Genomic DNA, 25,870 nt, shown 5'->3' with positions numbered 1-25,870 from the left:
AAAAATGGGTTTTAGAAGTTGTTCTCCTTTCCATGTGTCTGACAGAGGGAAGATCCTCCCGCAGCAGCAGGTGTGTGTTGCAGCAGGATCTGAGAGTCATGGTGCCAGAGCACCATGCTAAGTAAATAGAACCCAACAGCTGGGTCTCCTTTGCTCCTGGAATAGATCCTGTACTACACAATAATGGAAAGTTAGGCCACATGAGAGGCAGTGACTTTAAAGTTCACCGCAGAGCTTACATATGTGTTGACATGCATTTTCAGGTCACCAATTTACTTGGTTATTAAAAGCTTTACTGCATCATATACGAATCAAAGTGGAGGGGTCATGCCAAGTCCTTACTCAGAAGGAGAAGATAATGGAAGAGATGCAGAACACCCAGGCAAGGTCTCTACTTTATATACAGCTTGTCCTAGGCCATTTTGTAATAGCATCTGCTGAGACCACGTCTTACTGGATCATTTAACTTTTCAACTTTTGCTTCACATTCAGAAATCCTTGTGATCCTGTGCAACTCACAGAAATATGACAATAAATTCCTTCACCAAAACTAACTTCCTGGAAATAATAATTTTCTTTGATTTCACAAAATATATTTTTTTCTTTGTCCTTCAGTAGATGATCTATCTAGGGATGCTGGCAAGTGCTCTCAAGAGAAAATGTATTCTGTTTCATCCAGGTAATATATCAACCCCTCTGCTCACAAGCCAGCCAATCAAATACTATAGTCCCATCATTTATATATATCCTCTCTGTCTCTCTCTTTTTTTCTCTGTCTCTCCCTCCCTCCCTCCTCTGTGCTGTCTGCTGTCATCTATCTGCACTTGGGTTAATACTGCGCACTGGGCTATAAGAAATGCAATTCTAAATAATCAGTTCTTCTGGCCTTTGGACAACACAATCTTGGTGCAATAATACATTAGTAGTGGGTTTGCCCATTTGGGTAATCATTTATCTTGGCATACGGGCAGTGTCTGTCCTTAGTAATTGCTTAGTGACTATATGCTGGCTGAGGCCTCTAATTTGACTTGCTTTCTTTTTATATAACCTATTTATCTAGGTGCATCTTTCACTCTGCTTGTGATTTTTGACTTTTGGGGGAGTTTCCCAAGAGATGTTCAGCATTTGGTTGGGGGAAGGTGATTAAAATTCCCTTTCCTCTTCAGATTATTTTTCTTCTTTTTTTGTTGTTGTTAGAAATAACTTTTTTCACCGTGTACTTTTTGATTATCTATTGCCTATCTTCTTATATCTTTATTTACTCTTTTGAAACAGACCGTTTTGCTCTCTTTTGTCAGCTTTTTCTCTCCTCTTACTCTCCTTTATGCTACCATTTAGGTTCATGCTAAATTGCTGGGACAGCTGCTTTCTTTGACCTCCTCTCGACTTTGCTGACCACATCACCAACTGGCAGGGTGTGGTGCCTTAAGTCCTTCCAAGAGACTTGCTTCCAAATGGAAATAATGGAGTAACATTTTGTATGATAAAACATGAGAGAATTCCAGTAATTTTAAGCATTTTAAGGTACAGCATATTGCTCAAATGATTATTAAAATTCTGAATCTGAAAAGCAGTTGATCTCACATTGAAACTGCTTGTAGAATACCTGATTCAGATAGTGGTCATTGGTTAATAGCAGCAACAGAAGGAAGCCCTGGGAGCCATCTAGTAGGGAACCCCTCTTCTTCCAGAAAGTAATGCACCAAAGCTATTCTCTGTAGAAGACTGTTTTGTCTTTTCTTAAGAAATGGAAAGGAAAGAATTTTTATTATATTCCTGTCTATTGTCTTACGACTTTTATAGCTATTGAATTATTTGAACTAAATCCTCTTCTTTTTATTAGCCTCTTCTTTCTCAAACACATATACTTACAACTATACACACATGCTCACAATATAGTGGGCAAAACAGGCTTTTTTATTGCTCTGTATCATTAGGAGGAAAATTATTTTTTCGGATCATAGGAGTAGAGGTTTGTTTCATTTCAAAATACTTAGAACTAGAACCAAAGTTGAGTTTGTTAGTGCCGAGAAACATTTCTCTTGCTTGAATCAAGAGCCCAGTGTATCATTTTTGCCACTTTCATTCTTCTTTATTTCATCAGCAACCTTCTCTTCAGCTACTATGCAGTAAAAAATGTTTGCAAGTAGTGTCTGGTGCTTCCATGAGGTATGCCCAGCTGCTCAGGGGGAATGCATGGGACAGAGGGAGGCCCTTTTATACTCTGTAGCCGGCAGGACAAATCACTGAAATCCTCTTAGATATTAGAGGGGAATATCGTGAGCTCTTCTGAAATCTCAAAAGGACTAACAAAGTTCATTCCATTTGTCATTGAAATGTGACAGTGATGTAGAACAAAACCTTTCCGCAGTGGGGGCTGGCTGCACCGAATTCCTTTTGCAACAAGGAAATTAGGTCAGAAGAAATTTAGGTCAACACCTTACAGAGATGTCCCCATGCCTGAAAGGAGCCAGGAGAACTTAAAACATTCCACACAGAAAGGTTATTGTTTTTATATTTAATTTGAAAAATGGTACCTTCCAAAGCTTAATGTCATATAAATTCAGCTATGATTCAGCAAAGAAAATTACCTTTTGCATCACTAGCACTGCTTCTGATAAATCCAGGCACGATCCTGAGGTGCTTCTAACCAAGCCCAGCCGACCGACCCAGTTTAATCATACAATTCAAGACATATTTATCAAGTCTTGATTATGTACAATTAAACTATTAGATAATGTAAAGGTTGTAAATATTAATAAGTACCTCCTCCCACTAACCCCATCTTTACCATTAGGAAGTTATAAGCTAAGGAGGAGGAGAAGATTATGGGGTAAATTAAAATGCAATATAGCCTATAAGTAATTGATTCACTTATCATAGTGCAAATGAACTCCTACTGCATGCCAAAGACTATGAAAGTGATATACAGGAGTTAAAGTAAGTGATTCTGGATGGAGAAGAGAAAGAGATCAGTTTAGTTTGGGGTGGACAAAAAGGAATACTTTCTTGAAAAAAGGGCAGTTCAACTGAACTTTAAATGGATATAATTTCAAAAGATGGAGGTAAGTAAGAGGTCCCTGAGAGGAAGTGTTGGGAAGAGGGACACAGTGGGTGGGGATGCCTGGACGAGGGGAGGCAAAGAGACCCCATGGCTGAGAATGTTAGGAGGAGAGAAAAGCATGTGCAATGGCAAAGGGGTAGACAAGAATGTGCTGTATTTGGGGAACAAATGGCCCATGTTGATTATATTGACCACAAAAGGCAGAAATTGAAGTAGTTAGGGTAAGTCAGAATCCTATTTAGACATGCCTTGAATACCAGGCTGGGGAGTGGCATGAGTAGGGTGAGCCATCCTGTGGCTCCGTGGAAAGGATTCTAGTGACTTGGATGGCTCTTCTGACCAGTCACGATGGCTGAATACAGGCTAGCAAAGTTATTCCATAAATCCTAAACCATTGTCCTGGAACGTCTTTAGATATAAAGTTACTTGATCAACATCTCTACTGTCAATATTGAATGTATATTTCTTAAGCAAAACAAGTGTAATTTTACTAAATCCACTTTTTAAAGTATCCCAACTGAAGTCTAATTTGGCATTTGGCCAGTTTAAACAAAAAATTGAATGAGAAATATAAAAAATGAACATGATTTTTATTTTCATTGGTTATGTGACCACCTTCTCACTACATACATCAGTTAGCAAAGTCTGCTTTCAACTGTGGAAATTTCATTATCACATCTAATTCTGGTTTGGTAGCACATTAAACTTTCAAACAGTTAATGACTCTGGTTTTCTTTCTGTTCAGCTTTACCTTTCATAAAGCACCGGCAAGAGGAAAGAAATGACAGTAAGACTGAATTATGAACTTTAAAAAGTTGAGAACAAGTAACTACTTGTACTGTGAAAGCTACTCTCTCTGCTGTTGATTAACTGTCTGCAATAGGTCAGTGGTGAGCACTGTGTACCGTGGCGATGATTGTTGCAGCAGACAGGCAGAGTAAATCACAGAGATGGGTGGGGGACCCAAAGGGAGGAATTTCTTTTAGCCTCCTATTTAACACATAGAGATTACTGAAACTCTGCTTTCATAAAATGGCTCATTTCACAGACTAATTTCCAATATCTTCCATAGATCACAATTTTAACAAAAAGCCAGCATTTGTAGTGAAGAATAGATTAGTTTTTGCTTACCTTGAAGTTCTTTGGAAATTGGTGAGTGAAGACTTTTTGAATAAGATTTTGATGCCAGAACTTTGTGGGTGGAGAGCAGAGAGAGGTTGTGTGTATGTATGTATGTACATATAATCTATATATAATATATGTATATCTATATATATGCACAGTTTCATATATAACACACATATTTACACACACATGCACATTCACAATATATATTGATGGGAATATCAGGAAGGAAGAAAGAAAGATTAGCTGATCTCTTACCATATTTTCTCCATTGAGATTGGTTCTAATATCCCTCCATTTTAGATGAATTTGAGGCTCAGAGAAGTTAAATAAATTAAATAAATAAATAAATAATTTAATTGCATAAATTAAATAAATGTAGGCCCAAAGTAAAAAATCCAGAAGATAGTGGGATCCTAATCTAGGTCTAACTGGTCACCAAAGCTCAGAATACAAGCTCACACTCTTTCCACCTCATCCCCTGCTTTCTTTTCTTTATTCTCCTGCTAGTGTTATATCAAAGTGTGTAAAAATGGTTCTCAAAAGAAATACAATAAAGTAAGTAAAAATGACTTAAATTTATTAAAAAGATGTTACTTAGCCAAAATGAAGACCAGAGAAGAAAGAACATACCATGAGGCTGGATGTGAATTTAATGACAAAGATGACTCTCATTTTCTTAGCAGCCAAGCCAAAGAAACAAAAGTGAACAATATACAAACGAGTTACTCAGAATTACCCCCAAACAACATTACAGTTTTATATGGCTTGTTTCTTATGATGCCCTTTGTCTGTGATGTTTGGTATAGCTCTCTGATGGTCTAGCTCAATTTCTCATTTTATCATTATAATCTCATACATTTTTATGCATGGTGCACACATGGACTCCTTGGCACAAAGAAATAAAATGTTGAGGAACAAGTCCACACCTCAGGCTATATTAATCCTCACTGGAGAGATAAGCTGTCATCATTAAGAAGTAACTGTCGAGTAAGGGGGCTGATCTAGCAGACTATAGAGAATCCTTACACTGTAGTCATGCCATGGTCATGTATGTACATCTTAGTGTGCCTATGCATGTGTCTTACAACACCCTGTCATATGTCTTTGTCTTACTTTGCCATCTATTTATTATTCTAATTGTTACTCATGAAGAAGCCTTTCTACATACCTTCAAATGACAGTTATTTCACAACTCTATACCGTTTTCATCTAGACCTTTACATGTTCTGAGAATGGAGTCTATGCCATCGAGAACATTTGTAATCGTAAATGAATGCCTTTTTGTGCATCGGTTAGGTGGGATGACTTGTAAAGATGAGGTTTGTAAAGAAGAGTTTGAAGACTGAAGATCTGCTAGACAAAGTAGAAAACTAAGGAACCTGATGCTGGCTCCACAAGTTCTCACACTTGCTTTTAGTTTGTTAAAAAAAAAAAAAAAAAAAAAAAAAAGAGTAGGCTTCAAGTTCATTTTATTTGATTGGGTGCAATAGTGTTCCAAGAAAATATAAGATTACTTTCCCTCTTGTTTGCCTTGATATATATACTCTGTAGGGAATCATAATTATAGAAAAAAGTTCTTCTTCTTTATTAAATCTAATATAAACTTGCTGTTTAGAAAAATACTAAAAATGAGTTTTACTAGCCTGATTTGTTTTTACAGAAATACTATCAACCGAATAGAACTGAAAGAGAAATCAAAATATTCTTACATCCATTCTGAATCTAACATTCTCCAGTATATCAGAGAATCAGGCTCCATAAAAACTGCTAAGCAAACTAGGTCACAGATAACAAGGTAGCAATTAAAATGACTATATCAATTATTCGGTTATTTCCTAATATTTCACTCTGTAGGATCTTTTATATAGGACCCTCATTTAGTACTCTACTATGAAGAGAAAACTGTTTTTTAACATAACATTATTTATAGAATCATTTAAAATATGATGAATGGGAAACGAGCATTCATTAAAAAGGCTTGGGGGGGATTACCAGAGAGCTCTCATTTAGAAATATCTTCAACTAAAATGACTGAATTATAGTTGATGTGGTAAAGAAGAAATTTAATATGTTACCTAAAGAATATCATTTGGAATGTTTTAGTTTGTCTCCTCTCTGCTCTAGGAAATATGCTTCCTCCAATAGTGGATTTCCTACTGCACTTTACATCAGTGCTTTTTCCACTGTTGTTCCTTTCTTAAACCTAGATTAACCTATTGCAGTGACGCAATCTCGGCTCACTGCAAGCTCCGCCTCCCGGGTTCACGCCATTCTCCTGCCTCAGCCTCCCGAGTAGCTGGGACTACAGGCGCCCACCATCACGCCCGGCTAATTTTTTTGTATTTTTAGTAGAGACGGGGTTTCACCGTGTTAGCCAGGATGGTCTCCATCTCCTGACCTCGTGATCCGCCCGCCTCGGCCTCCCAAAGTGCTGGGATTACAAGCGTGAGCCACCGCGCCCCGCCAAAAACCTGGACCTTTTACAGTGTTCTAGGAAACCAAGCCTGAGTGACCAGAGACTTGCACAAATGATTTTATTGAGCCTGTTCTGTTTATTTAACTGCTCTTATTTGATCCTTATAATTGAATTCTTACACCCTCCCAAAAGACAAAACCTTGTACTTTGAATTGTACCATACATTAAAATGGGTTGTTGACAGCTTTCTAGTATTACTAAACCTCTTTATGGCTTTTTGGAGCCAGTTCTCCTGAGATTATGTTTGGCTGTCAGAGGGAAGTCAATAGGAGCAGGGGTTTCAAACTACACCAAAGAGCTGAGTAAGATTCCACTGATTCAGCATCTGTCCTCACTGCCATAGGGTTCACTAGCATATATTTTCTAAAAAATAAATATTAGGGAAAGTATATGTGGTCAGATCCCATGCTGCATGCTGGGGGATACAGGTTTGGTCCTTGCCCTTGGAGCGTTCACTTTTCTTTTGGGAAAGACAACGTGTACCCAGATCATTAGGATCTGAGGGGAGTGTGAGATGGTGTATGCACAGTGTGCAGACAATGAAGAGGAAAAGCTCCTCACCTGGCTAGGGGATGGGTGTGTTGTGGGGTGGGCAGTCAGGGACAGCTTACAGTTTTCTGGTTGAGATCATGCCTGGGTCTTCTGTTTGTTTGTTTGTTTAGAGACAGCGTCTCACTCTGCTGTCCAGCTTGGAGTGCAGTGGTGAGATCATAATTCACTGTAACCTCAAACTCCTGGGCTCATATGATCCTGTCTCCTTAGCCTCTTGGGTAGCTAGGACAGACACAAGTATGCCTGAATCTTAAAGGCTGAGTTACCAGGTCAGGGAAAGGAGGAGTTAAAAGTAGGGGGAGGAAGGGCATGCTAGTTGATAGGGATGTCAAGATAAAAAGTCAATCAGGGAGAACTCTTAAATAAGTACAAGAAATACTTTCTTCTTCCACTACTAAGTTCCTTCATTTAAGAAAGAACCCAGTGAATAGTGAAACATTAAGAAATATAGCCCTAGTCTCTTTTAATTTTTTTTTTTTTTTGGTCTTTTCCATAGAAAAATGAGAGGATGAGCTACATCATCATCAAGGTTTCTTCAGAGCTCTGATATTATGTGATTTGTATTTGTACAAATTTATAAGGCATATGTGAAATTTTATTACATGTATGTAATGCATAGTGATCAAGGTAAGGAATTTAGGGTGTCTGTCTCCTGAGTACAAGACATTTTTGTATAACTATAATCACTCTAATATCAAACATTGAGTTTATTTCTTCTATCTAATTGTATATTTTTACTCTTTAACCCATTTCTCTTTGTCTTCCCCACTACGTATTTAATTAACCTGAGATAACAGACCCTTACACTGTTTGTATTAATATATGGATATTATCTTCAGGAAAACAATAACACTTTATTTCTAGGCATAATTTGTAAATCAAAACATGAGAATAGTACAGTTCTATTCCCTTTATGTACTCTGATTAAAATCAGTTTTACTGCACAAAGATTTGTTTTCAGAGGAATTTCCCAGGAAAGCCTTTTTTCCACACATCAAACTATGGTCCTACTGTCACATTCAGAATTTGAGATCCTTTTAAAAACAGTAATAGAAGATTCAAACTTATGTTACTACTAGTGAATGATAAATTTCCTTTGAAATGACTTTATACATTTAGGCTATCGTTACTATGCTACTTTTAAACTATGGTAGTAATTGAAGAATTTTCACGATATGGCTTTGCCCCAAAGTGTACCAAGTAGGAATTTGATTAACAGCAACCAACCAAGGAAAGCCTAAAGTTCCAGCGCTGGTGTGTTATTCCTTGTCTTCAATGTGCCTTAGGATCCTTCGACATTTCTGCTCCACAGTTGTGACGAAGGAAGTTCTGTACAAAATGTGACCATTTTAGGCAGAAAGAAAAGGGAGGGAAAAAGGGCACATACATGTGCCAGCTGAATGAGTCTCACTCAACAGCTTCTGCTTACATTTATTGGTAGAACTTAGTCATAGGCTCCCTACCTTTAAGGGAGGCTGGGAAATATAGTCTTTAGCTAATTATACTGCAACCCTTAGCTACATCGGGTTCTGTTCATAAAGAAGAAAGAGTAAATTGTTCATAAAGAAGAAAGAGTAAATTTTTCATAAAGAAGAAAGAAGAAGAATATCATGTTGGCAACTAATCATCTCCGCTTTAAGTCTCAAAATAAAAAATAGCAATCTGGGCCAGACATGGTGGCTCACACCTGTAATCCTAATATTTAGAGAGCCCAAGTTGGAAGGATCACTCAAGCACAGGAGTTTGAGACCAGCCTGGGCAACACAGTGAGTGAGACCCTGTCTCTACAAAAAATTTAAAAATTAGCTGGATACTGTGGTGTGTGCCTGTAGTCCCAGGTACTTGGGGGGTTGAGGCAAGAGGTTACTTTGAGCTCGGGTGTTTGAGGCTATGATGAACTATGATTGTAGTGCTGTACTCCAGCCTGTGCAAAAGAGTAAAACCTTGTCTCAAAAAAAAGGAAAAAAAAAAAAAAAAGAGAGAAAAAGTAAAAAACAAGCAAAGCAAACAAAAACAAACAAAAAACAGACAAAAAATAGAAATGTGGCTCAGAGTTTTAAATAAAAACAAAACTCTAAGTGGTCAAAAGAATGTAGTGTCTAAGAGAAAAGTTAGGCTTATTTCCTAACTGTACTAGATTGTGGCAGTTTCTTCCATATTTGTTGGCTGAATTCATTTGAGGTACCATGAGGTAGAGAAATAAAACCTGGACCAGTAGTCAGGCGAAGGAGGTTCCACTCTCAAATCTGCTGCATTGTTACTTGCAGTGAATTTATCTTTCTGAATTCCAGACTGAATTAATGATTTTCAAATTTTTCTTAAAGCAATGAAACACTTTGTTCAAACAGAGGCCACCTGTAAAATACCCAGCACTACTTGGGTTGAAGTTGGATGTGGTGATAGTACATCAGAAATCCTACTTGGTTGGCTGGGCGCAGTGGCTCATGCCTGTAATCCTAGCACTTTGGGAGGCCGAGGTGGGTAGATCACTTGAGGTCAGGAGTTCGAGACCAGCCCTGGCCAACAGGTGAAACCCCCTCTCTACAAAAATAGAAAAATTAGCCAGGTATGGTGGCTCACACCGGTAATCCTAGCTACTCAGGAGGTTGAGGCAAGAGAATCGCTTGAACCCGAGAGGCAGAAGTTGTAGTGAGCCAAGATTGCACCACTGCACTCCAGCCTGGATGACAGAGTGAGACTGTCTCAAACAACAACAACAGCAACAACAAAGAAATCCTACATGGTTTCTGAGCCTTTTCCTGACTTTAATATTCCACATGTCATCATTAAAGCGAGACCAAACCCTAGTTGCCCTAAGAAGCCACGTGGTACCACTTGGAGTACGTCTAGGCATTATTAAATGTAGTTTTCAAAACACTGTCTTTTATTTTGTTCAACAAATGAATTACATTTCCCTTTTCTTTCTGTTACTCATTTTCAATAGTCTCCATTTTGTAAAACTTCTTACTACATTCTTTTCAAACTGTGGAAATAGTGTGTGGCTCCTGGGAAATTCTCAGAGGTTTAAATTTTTGCATTTTCCCCAAAATTTGTTTGGTTTCCTACATGGATTTTTTTTTTTAAACCCTCTGCCCAATACTTAAATCACATTTACAACATCACACATAGCTCATGGGGAGAATAGTAATGTTTTTGCTTCAAAGGTCATCATAACAGGAGGTCAGTGAAAAATCAAACATGACTTTAAAAACATAAGAGCAGAAAGACACCCACAAAACTGGGCATGTGGATTGAGCGCTAGATGGGTGGTCAACCCAACCCAGACACTCCAGCAGTAGTCCAACCACATAACAGACTGGAAAACTACAAAGCTGCTAACTAAGAAGCTAGTTTTATTTTATTTATTTTTTTTCAAGAATTCTATTTCTAGTCACTGCTATCAAGAGGTAGAAAATGTGCTGATTTCTTGTGTTACTTCATATTGGTCTTTTATATAAGGTGTTTTTATGAAGATATAAAATGTATTTACACTTTGGGGTTTTATGAACATAGAATAATACTCAATAACTCAGCATTTTCTTAGTGTACCAATTGAAATCATCAAAAATAACCTTTAATTTTTGCATACTGCATGTTTATAAGTTAAAATAAAAATTTTAATGAGCTAGTAGTTCACATAGTTTCATTAGTTTATTTTTTACTATTCTGAATAGAATCTTAGACTTATCAAATCTTATCACTTTAATGTTGCCTGTTAATTAAGATTCCATGAAGTATTTTCTTTTGGTTGGAGATCAAAGTTTTGGAGTTAATCATATTTTAAACATAATGAAATTTATAAAGTATGAATTGCTGAACTTTTTATATCCGTTCACATCAGAAAATGTGTCAGACTGACAGTCTGGCTTTTGATCACTAAATTAAAAAAACCAAATACTTGTTTAGTTATTAAAGTGTATTATGTGGAATATTTGATACTCACATCCATATATTTATTTTGGTCATTCACCTTTAAGATAGAGTTAGAGACAATTCTTCTTTCACATGCGAAAAGAGTATGGGATAAAAAATGTCCTTTACTGTGAGTTCATGTCCTTTGTAGGGACATGCATGAAGCTAGAAACCATCATCCTGAGCAAACTATCACAAGGACAGAAAACCAAACACTGTATGTTCTCACTCATAGGTGGGAATTGAACCATGAGAAAACTTGGACACAGGGTGGGGAACATCACACACCGGAGCCTGTCTTGGGGTGGGGGGAGGGGGGAGGGATAGCATTAGGAGAAATACCTAATGTAAATGATGAGTTAATGGGTGCAGCAAACCAACATGGCACATGTATACATATGTAACAAACCTGCACGTTGTGCACATGTACCCTAGAACTTAAAGTAAAAAATAAAATAAGAAAAAAAGTCCGTTACTTTTTTTAAAAATTGAGTTATAATTGAATATCTCTAGCTTAGATCTTTTCCCTTATTTCCAGACACACACATATATAGTAACTCCTTGACATATGAAATGGAGTAATTATTAGAGAAACATGAATAATCCAAAAATTCACTTATCAAAATAATTTTCCTATAAGAAATTATGGCAAAGGACTTTGTAACATACTTTTCAAAGCTGTGTGGCTTCCTGTTAATTTTTTATATGTTAACAGACTGAACCAAAACACCAAGGACCACAGTCCTCCACTCTTGGGCACCCCTAGAAGAGAAGATTGACACCCACTCCTCCTGTTCTTACCTTCTTGGTATGCCCTGTGGAACGCTGGCCAATAAACATAGTCAAGGGGAAGGATTTCTCTGCCTTTTTTTCTTTCTCCCACCAGATTTCCCAGTAAGCAAGACAACTAGAACACAGTTGGTTTTTTGTTTGTTTGTTTGTTTGTTTTTGTTTTGTTTTGCTGTGATTCAAGGCTAAATCAAAATGAGTAAAATTCAAAAAGCAAATTTTGCAATGTGGAAAATTCAAGTATAGCCAACAATTTCAAAACTACAAAACTACAAGTCTAGAGTTAGCAGCAGCTTACAGTGAGTGCTGTTGACTAGTTTACTACGTCTGCAGACCGTGCAGTGAGAGTGTGCGGCCCAGACTGAAATGCATGCTGTTTTGAGGGCTGCAAGGGTAAACTGTATACCATATAAACCAAGAAGTGTGCTCTAGCCAATTTTCTAGCAGCTATCCCAGGTTACCCCAACACTGACCTTATCATATTCTCTCCTCAACAGATTCATTTTTTAGTATTCCCTATCTCACCTGAATTACTGTAGTAACCCTCTGGCTCCCCTGAGTCATTTACACTTTGGCCAGAATGATTTTTCTGAAACACCAATCTGATGATGCCACTCACTGAAATGTCTAAAGTGGCTCTCGATCAATTTTAGCGTAAAAATCTAGACATGGCGTAAGAGGCTGTTGACCATCAGGGCCTGTCTTTTAGTCCAGCTTCATTTCTCTCTTTACCCCTGTGTACACCCAGGCTCCAACAGCATCTAAAGCCTGGAGTTTTCTAAAAGCACCTTCAGGCCCATGCTTTCATGCTGTAACATCTGTGGTTCCTGCTGCTTGGAATTCCCTTCTTCATTATTTGGCCAGTTACTCATTTTTGAAAACTTATTTCAGCATGACCTTTTCTGGGAAGTTTCCTTGGGAATCTTCCCTGGAGCCCTCTCATCCTCCAACATCTTTTAACATAGCATTTACCTTGGGGATTTGTAATTGTGAATTCACCAGGGACATCTCTGAATGCAATGGGTGCTCTTTGTATCTAAGTGTTTACAATGTGTAGTTCAGTGCTTGACCCTCAGTAGAAGCTCACTAAATAAATATTTGCTGAATGAGTGAATGGATGGTCAGAAACCATACGACTTGGCTTGGAATGGGCTGTTCAGTAGTTTGTCTCTTGGTGCATGTAGAATCAAGATCACAAAGTATATCCAGTTGGACTAGATTTCTTGTTGTGTATGTAAACCTTGAAAACTGAGAGTCTAGTGTACATAAACCAACTAAAATTGATCTCTGGGATAGATAAGCAGATCCTAAGAGTGTCCAACTACTAGTGGTAGTAACAGTGGTGGAGGTGAAGAACCATTAATTACTAGGATATAAGAATCAAGATGTGATTGCGGTGCTAAGGAGAAATTAATTTAAATGTTTTCCATTCAATTATATTTAGGAATAATAAAAATTCTGAAAATAGTCTAAGTTTTTGCTTTTAAAAAAATGATCAAGTTTGAGGCTGGGTGCGGTGGCTCAGGCCTGTTATCCCAGCACTTTGGGAGGCCAAGGCAGGTGAATTGCTTGAACTCAGGAGTTCGAGACCAGCCTGGGCAACATGGTGAAACCCCATCTCTACTACAAATACAAAAATTAGCTGGGCGTGCTGGCATGCACCTGTAGTCTGGGAGGCAAAGGTTGCAATGACCAGAGATCGCGCCACTGCACTCCAGCCTGGGTGATAAAGCAAGACCCTGTCTCAGAAAAAAAAAAAAAAAATCAAATAAGAAAGTAATTTCATTTCAGTGGGGAAAGTATTTGGTTAATATTCTTCCTGGATGTTTATATATTTATATAAATTGTGTGAATTTCCAGTAAGTGAAAAGCAGTCCTTGTTATTGTTTATCTAATATTTTTATTACAGGTTCTCTAAACATGAGTATGCCTTTGGGGGAAGACAGAAGAACATGGAAGCCATGTGAAAAAAATGGATCCTAAGGTATAAGCAAAGTGCAGATGATTGTCGGCCATGCTGCAGGGATTTCTTGTTTGTCTTCTCAGTAGTATTAGCTAATTTTGTCTTCCAATCCCCAATTCCTTATAGGACTTGGACACTTTGAACCTCTCAGGACCCCTCAGATTCTAGTACATAAACTCGGAGCCAAATTCACAGCCAGCTCTCCTTCAAACTGCCTTATCTGTTTTTGAGTTAATTAGAAGGGCCTTTTAACAACTTTGCATTTGAGTCCTAAGAAAAGCCTAGTTCATTAGGCAATAAAGCCACCTTGCTGGCCCCTAATCAAGGTCAGTACATATCATTATACGACTGATCCAAATTTGAGTTGGTTCAGTTATTTCATTTGTTCATTGTCCACAATGTTCCAGTCACAGTACCAGGTGCTCAGAGTGTGGTGTTAGAGACAAGATTCAAAGTAAGTAATTTTAGACCAATGTCATATGCGCCATTATAGAAGTACGGCTGAAAATGGAATTTATATAAATAAGCATGTGAGTTGTTTACTAAGCAGGGATGGGCAAGAAAGACCTTACAGAAGAGATGAATATCTTAGCGAATAACTTAGCAGGATTTCAAAGAATGGACTAGAGTTTTGCAGGCAGATGAGATAGGAAGGGTGCCAGAGAGAAAGGAAAGCATGGGCAAGGGCTCAGGAGGTGGGGAACAATGTGATATAGTTGGAGGTACTGGAGTATGAAGTTAACAAGGGGAGAATATTTAGAAGGAAGGATGGAGAAGTAGGCAGAGAGCAGATTATCAGGTTAAAGTATTAGAAATTAGTATTGAAGTTTACTAGAAGCCAGCAGCACGTTCAATGCAAGCAGGTGCCATGGTCATATTAGTTTTAGTTTAGTAATCAGTGTAGAAGATGGAGGGGAGGGGGTGAGTCTGGAGGCAATACGCATAGTTGGTAGTAGCAGTCTAGATGTCACCTGACAGGGGCCTTTACTAGCCCAGTGGTGGACATTTTTTATGCATTAGTCTTTCTTCTAGTCTGTGAATTTCTTATAACGAGGGTGTGGTCTTCCTCACACTTGTTTCTTCACACTTGTTGCCTACTATCGTACCTGACATGCAGTAAATTACCATAGCAAGACAAAAAAATCTCTTAAACGTGTACTCTTTATTACTCTGTTGGACCATGATGAGAGCAACTTATTGTATGGCTATTTAAAATTATTTACAAAGATAATATTTTTTGTGTTGGAAATGCTACAATAATTTAATTGTGAGATTTATAAATAAGACTTATTGTTCACATTTGTTTTATGTTTTCATATATGTGATGAAATAGACAATTTACTCTGTAAGTCTTAAATATAAAAATAATTCATTATTTCTTTCCGAGCCAGGGATATACTTGAATTTTTTTTCTCCAGTAGTAGCAATAGGTGTATACAAATTAACATATATTTCTCATTCCATTCTTGTATAAAATAGCATACATAACTAGTTTGAACAGCTAGAGCATAATAAACTCAAACTCTTTATGGATTCACTCTTTCCCTACCACAGTTGAAATATTAGGTAAGTTCTATATCTTTTTCATCGCCTTTTGGATGATAAAAGAAGTACTCTAGTCACTTACAGTCAGAACCCCATTTAGGTAATTAAAATGACTAGTCCATGCAATAATCAGTAATCTCAGGTTCCTGTAAATTTAAAAGCTTTCATTTCCCATGTTGGTTCCACTACCATTCCCCTAACCACTGGCTCTGGGTTTTTCACTGTTCCTTGGTGGAGAAAGAGGGAGGAGAGGCAAGGGCAGGGATGCCAGTGGTCTGCATTGCCTTGTTGCATTAGGCTGGTGCAAAAGGAATTGCAGTTTTTGTCATTACTTTAAAGTCAAAAACCGCAATTACTTTTGCACCAATCTAATTGCTCTCAGCTGATGTGGGACACTCTTGTGGGTTCTGCAGAAATTCCCTCACTAGAGCCATCTAGTCTCTTTCTCTCTTGTTTGTTTGCTTCAATAGCTCCTCAGCTTCTACATCAGTTAGTACCCCATAGCTTCTTTATGCCAAGGTTGCCTCATCCTCAGAAAAAAAATCCTTTTAAAAGAAACTCTTACCCAGATGTCATCTAAAGAGCCCATACTGGGTCATGGAAACACCAACCTCTGCTTTATTGTCTGTGGAAGTGCAGCTGGCTCCAAGGACAGCTGTATCTCTTTGCATTGCCTCTAAGTAGGCAACTCCAGATATAGAGTCTTTTGCCTGAAATTTCTCAAAGGTAGACTAAACACGTGTCTCCTCTGTCCTCCAAGCTTTAGGGAATCAACATTAAGCTCTCTGTGAGGTGTTCTTGATGCCTCTCTTACAGATGAGGGAGATGAAAAGTAGCAACAGCCTCCAACAACATTCTACAGAGAAATTCTTATGTCTCTCAGTTTCCTCAATATCAACTGTTTCAGACCCTTGAGTAGATGTTGAGTCACTAAGCAGTTTCAGTCCACTTCCTTTCAGGTCTTGTTTAGGAGGTCCATTGCCTTATTTTAGAATGTGGGAGAACTTGCTACCTATTGTTTCCGTTTTGATTTTGGGGGCCTCCCCCAAAACTTAGATAGAAAGAATCTTTCCTTAATACCTTGTTACAGAGACAAGTGTAAGATATCTGTAAATCATGGCCATAAACTAGAATAAAATGAGTTGGTTTATTGGAGATGTAAATGCTTAACCTTGGTGTACAATAAGCACAATATTGATGTACAAGAATACTGAGCATCATTTTAAAATGTAAAATCAAACAGAAATCAGTAAAATCAACAAAAATTCCTTACCATCTCCTAAATGCTGGTTTATTCCAGGTGCTTGATGTGCAAAAATTAAGCATATGATTCCTTTCCTCATGGAGCTAGCTATCTAGCGAGAGAATAAAATGCTGAAATATGTTCAAAAGTAATCACAATACAACTTAACATCACAATGGAAAGTTCTAAAAACACTTCAGGGCACATGGAAGATGGAGTATCTGAGTTTAAGAAAGTCTTTGCAAAGGACATTTGAACAGGCTCTTGAATGAAGATAGGACTTCTCTAGGAAGAAAGGAGGAAAGGGCATCCCAGATGCACAATGGGATGTGTAAGGGTTGGATAGGGAAGGTTAGGATGGTGTGGTGTGGGAACTGTGAAGAAAGTGTAGCTGGTACATAAGGCTGGAGCAGTTACAAGATAATTGGGAAATTGCAACGACTGTTTAGAGCCAAAAAGTTTAAACTTCCTACAGACAATAGGAAATTATAATTATTACTATTTTTTACTTTTCAAGTGTTTACATAAAAATATCACACACATTTTACATCAATATATAAAGATGGTCATACATACTGTTTTTCCTCTTCATTTTTTAATTGGCTCCTGCCTCCCAATTTTCTCTCTCCTTCCTGTCTTATCCCCCTTCTCTACCCACATCTTTCCTTCCCCAACTCATGTTAACACTTATTTCGTATCCTTTCTTTGTTTTCTCCTTGGCTATATAATTATATTCAAGCATACAGTATATGTATATATTCAATATCCATATACATAGGGTTTTTTTGGCCATTGTTTGCTTTACAAAAGAATACTTTGCATATTTTTCTGCATCTTGCTTTTTTTTACTTGACTATTCTTAGAGGAAATGTCTCCAAGTCAACAGGGCTAGCTCATTGCAGGCTGTTAAATGACATAATCAGAATTTTATATCTGAGATATGATGTTAGAGTGGACAATGAGTTTAAAAGGGGATAGAAACTGGAGGAAGGAGATAAACTGAGACATTAATCAAGTGAAAAATGATGGGGGCTTTAGCCAATGCAGTCACAGTTTTGGCAAGGACATGTCCTTAGCACATACAAGTCTCAAATAAAAAATGATTTACTATATAATGCATCTCAATAAAATGCCAATGCCAACCATCATCTGTGTCTAAAAATTTATATTAGATGCTCTAAATATGCTGCTTGAGAAGCATAGGTTCAAAATATTTACCATTAGCTTAGCTGGAGTTTTGAGAAAAGGTGCTTTAACTCTTCCATATACATCCATATTTATTTCTCTACTTCCTCCTTCATTCTGCATATTTTCCTGCAAAATATCCCTAATCTCAAACTAGTTTTGAAACTCAATGACTAAATCCACTGATGGTTTAGTTTAGAATTCATATCTACATTGTCTTTGAATAACAGCAACATTTTCCATCTTCCAGTAATACTATAATTCTTCTTTAGGTTGCTCAGTATTGGATGTGATTATGCTACTTGTTATCCAGATTGCAATTAATGCAATCATGTAGCACATTACTAATGCCAGCTAGTGGTCTTAGCATATTATAGTATAAATTTTCACAAGTTTTTTATATTTATAAATGCCTTTTCAACATCCAAACTGGGTAAATATTTCATTGGAACATCCAGTATATCATTATCAGTCCTGTTAAACAAGTCTGGTTATTCTGCGAATAAAACCCCGCTTGTCATAATCATGATAAAGATAACATGACCTTTCCAACCTTCTGCCCCATTTTCAACCTCAGTCTAGCCAGTAATTTTGTTTTGTTTTGTTTTGTCTTTGAGTTGGAGTCTCTCTCTGTCACCCAGGCTGGAGTGCAGTGGCATCATCATCATAGCTCACTACAGCCTTGAACTCCTGGGCTCAAGTGATCCTCCTGCCTTTGCCTCCCAAGGAGCTGAAACCACAGGTGAGTGTCACAATGCCTGGCTAGTTTTTAAAAAGATTTTTGCGGAGACAAGGTCTCACTTTATTGCCCAGTGTGGTTTCCAACTCCTGGGCTCAGCTTGCTTTGATCTCCCAAAATGCTGGGATTACAGATGTGAGCTATTGTGCCCAGCCCAGTAATTTGTTACTAATCATAAAGCACCTAGGATTCTAAGAATTTAATTGTTTTAAAAATTAATTTTAAAAATGTAAATATTTCATAAAAATACATAGAATAATAGAACATCTATGGCCAGAACTAATAATTGTTAACATTTTGTCTTACTTATTTCCCATTAACCACCAATGTTAATCCTAATCTACAATTCCTTACCTATATAATCTCTATGATGAATTTGGTGTGCATCTTTCTTGTTCATGTTTATTTTTTATACACATAAGTATCATAAATATTTTATACCTTTCGGTTTTAAAATGTTTATAGTAGTTACATTACTACATTTATCATTTTCACCTTCCTTTCTCCTCAATATCATTTTCTGAGAACTCAACCATATATAACTAAACCTATTTTAGTAGGACCAACAGTATTTCAAGGATTATGCATATTTGTATATTTGTGTTTCTATGGGCACACACTCAAAAGCTGTCCACCATCAATGTTAGGGGCTGAATGAATTTGTCCTCTTAAAATTCACATGTTGAGGCTGGGCATGGTGGCTCATGCCTATAATCCCAGCACTTTGGGAGGCCTAGGCAGGCAGATCACCTGAGGTCTGGAGTTTGAGACCAGCCTGACCAACATGGAGAAATCCATCTCTACTAAAAATACAAAATTAGCCAGGTGTGGTGGTGCATGCCTGTAATCCCAGCTATTTGGGAGGTTGAGGCAGGAGAATTACTTGAACCTGGGAGGTGGAGGTTGCAGTGAGCCGAGAGTGCACCATTGCACTCCAGCCTGGGCAACAAGAGAAAAACTCCTCCTCCTCAAAAAAAAAAAAAAAAAAAAATTCACATGTTGAAGTCCTCACCCCCAACATGACTGTATTAGGAGGTAGGGTCTTTGGGAAGTAATCAGGTTTGGATGAGGTCATGAGAGTGGGCCCCCCATGATATTATTAGTGCCCTTATAGGAAGAAGAGGAGACATGAAAATTTTTCTCCCTCTTTTTTTCTGTCTCTGCACAAAGAGGTTATATGAATAGACAGTGAGATGGCAGCCATCTCCAAACCAGGAAGAAGGCTTTCACTAAGAACCAAATCCATCAGCACCTTCATCTGGACTTCCTAGTCTCCAGATCTATTAGAAATAAATGTCTATTGTTTAACCCATCCAGTCTATGGTGTTTTGTTACTGAAACCCAAGTTAAGACTGCCAGGAAGTGGAATCACCAGATCATAGCATATGCCCGTTTCCCATTTGAAATTTAACTATATGTTGCCAAGTTACTCTTCAAAGTGGCTGTGCCAACTTACACTCTTGTTTTTTAGGATGCCTATTATTTGACATTGTTATTCAGTAATAAGATGGATAAGAAGGGTGTCTCATTATTGTTTAAATTGTGTTTAAAAATTACTTGCCAGATTGAGGTTCAAAATGTTACCTGGGGGCAGAAGGCTGGAAGAGGTCATGTTATCTTTATCATGATTATGACAAACAGGGTTTTAAATTGTGTTTTTCTGATTGCAAATGAATATATATGTGGATTTATATATGCATATTTTTTTCTGTGTATAAAATCCCAGTAGAAACTTTGATCTGAATTAATGCTGTATGATAAAGTGAGAATTGGAATTTACCAGAGAATGAATCCACAAAATTGGTATTCCACCATTTATCTCCAAAACATTTAAGTTTCCCAATTTGCTAGACAGTGTAAGTATTAGGAAGTCAAACTCTTACAGTTGTAATTTATTATAACAATGGTACTTCAGAGCTCAACTTGGGGGAGAAAAATTATATTTAAGGCAGAAGACTATTTGATTATGAAATAACAAAATCATAATCAGTTTGAATGGCAATTGAGAGAAAGTAAAGACAAAAAAATAGATTAATTGCTTTTTTCTTTTGAATGATTTGTTCGAATTTGTATATTAAGTTCTTTGATACCACCCAAATTTGAATAACTCTTTATGTGTTTGTAAAGGAGAAACAAGAATGCAAAATACTGGTCTCAAGTGGTAACTGGGCACACCTACACAAAATCTTTGCTTTTTTTCTTACCACACAACTAACTGAAACATAGACTGCAAAAAAATTGACCATTGTAAAAATAGTAAGTCTCCCATTGAATCAGTTCACATTCATGCGGAGTGCTGTGGATGAAAGGAAATAGGGTATGATTTGAAATGGCATTTGAAGTGCCCTTTAAATAATAATTAATTATTCTCTTAAATGAAACTTTTGTTTTAAGAGAACAATTTTTTTTTTCTCCCAAGAAATAAAAAGAGCCTGGGGAGAATATAGGAAGTGCAGGGTGGTCCATATAAAATAATGGATCACTATAATTCTAAATGGAACCCATTTTTCATGAGCCCCACAAAATTGTTGCTGATTTCCAAATTCGAGTATTTCTTTCATAACGGAAAACTAAACCTTGGTGGGAGAATGCTGATTTTTGATTGATTTTGGATCTTAGGGAAGCATCATGAAAAAGAAAGAATCGAGAATGAATGAAAGAAAGAAGGGAAAGGGGAAGGGGAGGGGAGGGGAGGGGAGGGAAGGGAGCGGTGACTCAAGCCTGTAATCCCAGATCTTTGGGAGGCTGAGGCGGGCGGATCATGAAGTCAGGAGATCGAGGCCATCCTGGCCAACATGGCAAAAACCCGTCTCTACTAACAACAACAGCAACAACAACAACAACAACAAATTAGCTGGATGTGATGGTGTGTGCCTGTAATCCCAGCTACTCAGGAGGCTGAGGCAGGAGAATCGCTTGAACCCAGGAGGCAGAGGTTGCAGTGAGCCAAGATCGCACTGCTGTGCTCCAGCCTGGAAACAGAGTGAGACTCTGTCTCAAAAAAAGAAAAAAAAAAAAGATTTAATGAATGGCAGGAAGGAAAGAAAGAGAAAAGGAAGGATGGAGGGAGAGAGAGAGGGAGGGAAAAAGAGAGACAGGGAGGTGGGATGGGAGGGAGGGAGGGAGAAAGGAAGAAAGGGAGGAAGGAAGAAAGGAAGGGAGGATGGGTCCCTGTGATTTTGGCACTGGAATGGCCTGGTCTCAAACTCTGGCCTTACCATTAGTTTTTTTTACATTTGATCTTAGCCAAAAGTCTGAGAGGAAGAAGAAGTTCTACCATTAGTTTTTTGGGTAAGTCACTTAAATAGCTCGAGTTTTTGTTTCCTTCATATGAAAAGTAGAGAGAACAATACATATCTTATAGAGTTCTTGTAAAAATGAAATGAGGGACTCTATAAATTGAATAACTTATGCCTGCCACATGTAGTAGCTCATTCCCGTCCAAATTTCCCATCTTTAGGAGTTCAAAAATATTTTTTTCAAAAGTATAGAATTGAAATGAAATATTTTTCATTGAATAAATTATTTTGCATGAATTCTGGTACCATATCTCACTGGCCCAAACACTACTATTCAATCAAGTCATTAATCAAACTTCTTGCAAAATACATTTATTCCATATAGTTTAGACTTAACAGCATTTCTCAAGTGTGCTTCCCAGAATGTTACTCTCATGAAATTCCCTTGTAAAGAAGGTTTTCCTAATCTCATAAATTTGGAAAATGCTGTACTTTATCTCGTTACCTCTCTGAAAAGTCTTCCAGTCAATATAGCCGCTTAAATTTGTTTAAGCCTATGTTTTCCTATTTCATTTGGCCATGGAAATTTTTTAGGTAATTTCTATTTATAGTGCATGGAATACATTTTGTGAAATGTTCATATAAGTGATCTGATTTGTTCCAGCAACCCAGCATGCAAATATAGTCATACTTCTTTTGATGAAAAAAAAATGTGAAGGCTTGATTTGCCATTATTAGCAGGAACTTACTGTGTTTGGCCACCATGTTCATCATTTTCTACCCTACACCATTCTCTTGAGTTGTCTAAGAATTCTGATATTTGTTACTCAATCCAAAATGTTTTTTTCTGCTTTCAAACACAAAGCAGAGAATAAACTGAAAGCCTGATTTCCTTCTACCAGAGGCTAGTGTTGCATAGTTCAAAGAAAGCTGGTCCAGATGCCTCTCTTTGCTAGCCTTGACATTGAAAATGGTGCCTCATACTGGGGCAGTGATATTAGAGTGTCATTGTATAGTCATTGTGCATTCACTGCTCCCCAAAGAACAACACAGTCTGGAGGGTCTGGCTTCAGAATCAGCCTTGCTTCCTAACCACATAGACTCTCATGTTGAGTCTGGGCTGCCAGCTCAGACTCCCTTTGCCCTCCTGGTGAGTTCCCTCTTGCAGGCTTGCTGTTCTTTTGGACCAGGAGATGATGTACAGAGTCACCCTAGTCTATTTGATTAGTTTCTGTAACCTGAAATCTTGGGGAATAGAGGGTGGAGTCTTTGTAGCTTTCCTCACTGAAGGCCCCTCATCTCCTGATTCAAATTGGTTGAACACTCTGTAGAACCCTGAATGCTATAGGAATTCAGTGAGAATCAGACTCATTAAGTCAGACCTATTAATAGAACCTAGTATAACATTTCCTGGGACAGTCGTTTATTCCTACACTTAATTTTCATAATTAAGAGGGGTCATTCACTGACTTACTAGATATTTACTGTGTCAACCATGTACCAGAAACTGTCTTAGGACTGGGATATAGCAATTAACACAACAGATAATGTTTCTGCTCTATTGGAACTTATGTTGTAAGGTAGGAAAAAAGACAATGAACAAATCATATACATCAATTAGTGATGAATGTTCTGAAGGAAGAATAAGGGTATACAAAGTGATGGGGCTAGTGCCTTATTTCATATAGAATGATTATAGAAATATTATATATCACTCTATATAATATAAGACACTACCCCCATCACTCTGTATACCTATATACCTGAGAAGCCTTCATCTTCAGTGAAGGCTTCTCACCTAGTATCTCATTTGAGAACAAAAGTGACAAAGCAAGCCATGTGGACATTTTGAGGGACTCCCTTCTAGGCAGAGGAAAATATGATTGCCAAGAGGCAGGAGGGTACTTGGAATACTTGAGGAATATCCAGGAATCCATTGTTATTGCATCAGCATTTGTAGGAGAATAATAGGAGATGAAATCAGAGAATCTGTGGGGTGGGTCATAAGGAGGTAATTTAGGGTCCTACATGCTGTGGTTAGGCTTTGGATTTCATTATGAGTGATGGGAAGCCAAGGAATGTCTGTCAACAAAATTTTGACATGATTTTATTTCTGTTTTATAAGGATTACTAGATACTGTGTAAATACTGTTACCTGTAAAAGGGGCATGGTTAGAAACAGGGAGACTAGTTTAGCAGTGCATTGCAGTAGTATAGTGACAGATGATCAAGCTTTCAATTAGGGTGTTAGAAGTGTTAAGAAGTAGTTGGTTAGGAATATATGTTGAAGATAGAGCTTTATGGGATTTATCAATGAATTAAATGGGAGGTATGAGAGTCTCTTAGACCATTTGTGGTGCTATGACAAAATACCTGAGACTGAGCAATTTACCAATAACAGAAATTTATTTCTTACAATTCTGGAGGCTGGGAAGTATAAGATTAAGGTGCTGACATTCATGTCTGGTGAGGTTCTACTTGCTGCATTCTCACATGGTAGAAGGGGTGAATGCTGTGTCTTCACAAGTGGAAGACAGAAGGGCAAAAGAGGGCCTAGCTAGTTCTCTCCAGCCCTTTTATAAGGTTGCTAATTCTATTCATGAGAGCAGAGCTCTAGTGGTCTAATTATCTCCTAAAGACCTTACCTCCTAATACTTTTGCATTGGGGATTCAGTTTCAACATGAACACAAACATTTAAACCACAGCAGAAAGAGAGAGGAGCCTATGAGGATACCGAGTTTTCCGGCATAAACAACTGAAATTGTGGAGATACCATTTATTCAAACAAAGTAGATTGGAGGAAGTGTTGGTTTTGGGTGGTGAAGGAGTAATCATAAGTTTGGATTTGGGCATATTAAGTTTGAAATGCCTTTCAGATATCCAAGTAAACATGTTAACTATGCAATTGGATATATTAGCCTGGAGTCAAAGAGGTACATTAGTGATAATAATTAAATTTGAATCCTTAGCATTTAAATGGTATTTAAAGCCATAGTATTGGATGAAATTACCTAGATGGTGTCAGTAGAGAATGGAAGCAAAGAGCATTGACATCTGAGGAGTGGGACATTCCAGTGATTCAAGTTTACAAGATGAGTAGGTGACAGTTGAAAGGAGGAGAATGACAGTAAATGATATTTCAAGAGTCAAGTAAAGAACATATTTCAAAATCACGTTGGCCACTGGCTTTGACAACATGGAGCTCACTGATTACATTAACAAGAGCAATTACAGTTTTAGAGGTGTATGTAAGGGAGGGAGTGGATTCAGGAAATAGAGACAACTCTTTCAGAAGAGATTTATGTCAAGAAAGCAGACAATCATGATATGTTTGGTGGGGGCTATGAGGTCAAAGTACTTTTTGTTTCAAGTTGATAGATATTAATGCATTATCATAGGGGAATGGGAAGGATTTAGTAGATAGTATAATAAGTTGATGATGCAGGAAACAGAAGGGAAAATTGTACTTTACATAGGTGAGAATCTCACTTAAATAGGTGAGAAAGGAACAGCCTGGGCAACACCGTGAGATCCAGTCTCTACAAAAAATTTTAAAATTAGCCAGGTGTGGTGGTGCCTGCCTGTGGTCCCAGCTACATGGAAGCCTGAGGCAGGAGGATCACGTGAGCCTGGGAGGTAGAGGCTTCAGTAAGCTGTGTTCGTTACACTGCACTCCAGCCTGGGTGACAGAGAGAGACCCTATCTCACTTAAAAAAAAAAAAAGATATGGTGCAAACTTGTTAGGCTGGTATTAGATGGGAGTTTATACTTCCATCTGGGGTTTCTGGGGTATGGATGGAAATCAGAGTACAAGAGTACCAGAAGGTAGAGGGATATATTTGGTTGAAGGAATTATTCATTCATTCGTTTATCTAACAAGTGCTTATTAAGTGTTAATATACTAGGTGATTTTTCTAGGTATTGAGGATACAGTAGGGACCACAATAGTTACAAATTCCTGCAGTTTATTTCTAATGAGGGGTGACCAAGAATAAAGAAAATAAATGCGTAATTTAAATAATATGGCATATTGT

General features: G+C 37.7%; 1 long non-coding RNA gene across 1 annotated transcript in view; it reads left to right on the top strand.

Moving 5' to 3' along the window:
- Positions 1 to 22,599, top strand: part of LOC103786799 (uncharacterized) — a 33,214-nt gene extending 10,615 nt beyond the window's left edge. Inside the window, exons 3-6 of the long non-coding RNA XR_008625342.1 lie at positions 3,810 to 3,947; positions 13,831 to 13,905; positions 18,475 to 18,599; positions 19,767 to 22,599. This is a non-coding gene — a long non-coding RNA (uncharacterized LOC103786799). The remainder of the gene's footprint in view (positions 1 to 3,809; positions 3,948 to 13,830; positions 13,906 to 18,474; positions 18,600 to 19,766) is intronic.
- Positions 22,600 to 25,870: the final 3,271 nt, after the last annotated feature.

The sequence above is a fragment of the Pan paniscus genome, chromosome 4 (genome assembly GCF_029289425.2).
Source record: "Pan paniscus chromosome 4, NHGRI_mPanPan1-v2.0_pri, whole genome shotgun sequence".
In the NCBI taxonomy this organism is placed as follows: Eukaryota; Metazoa; Chordata; class Mammalia; order Primates; family Hominidae; genus Pan; species Pan paniscus.
This window is presented reverse-complemented; position numbering and strand designations above follow the sequence as displayed.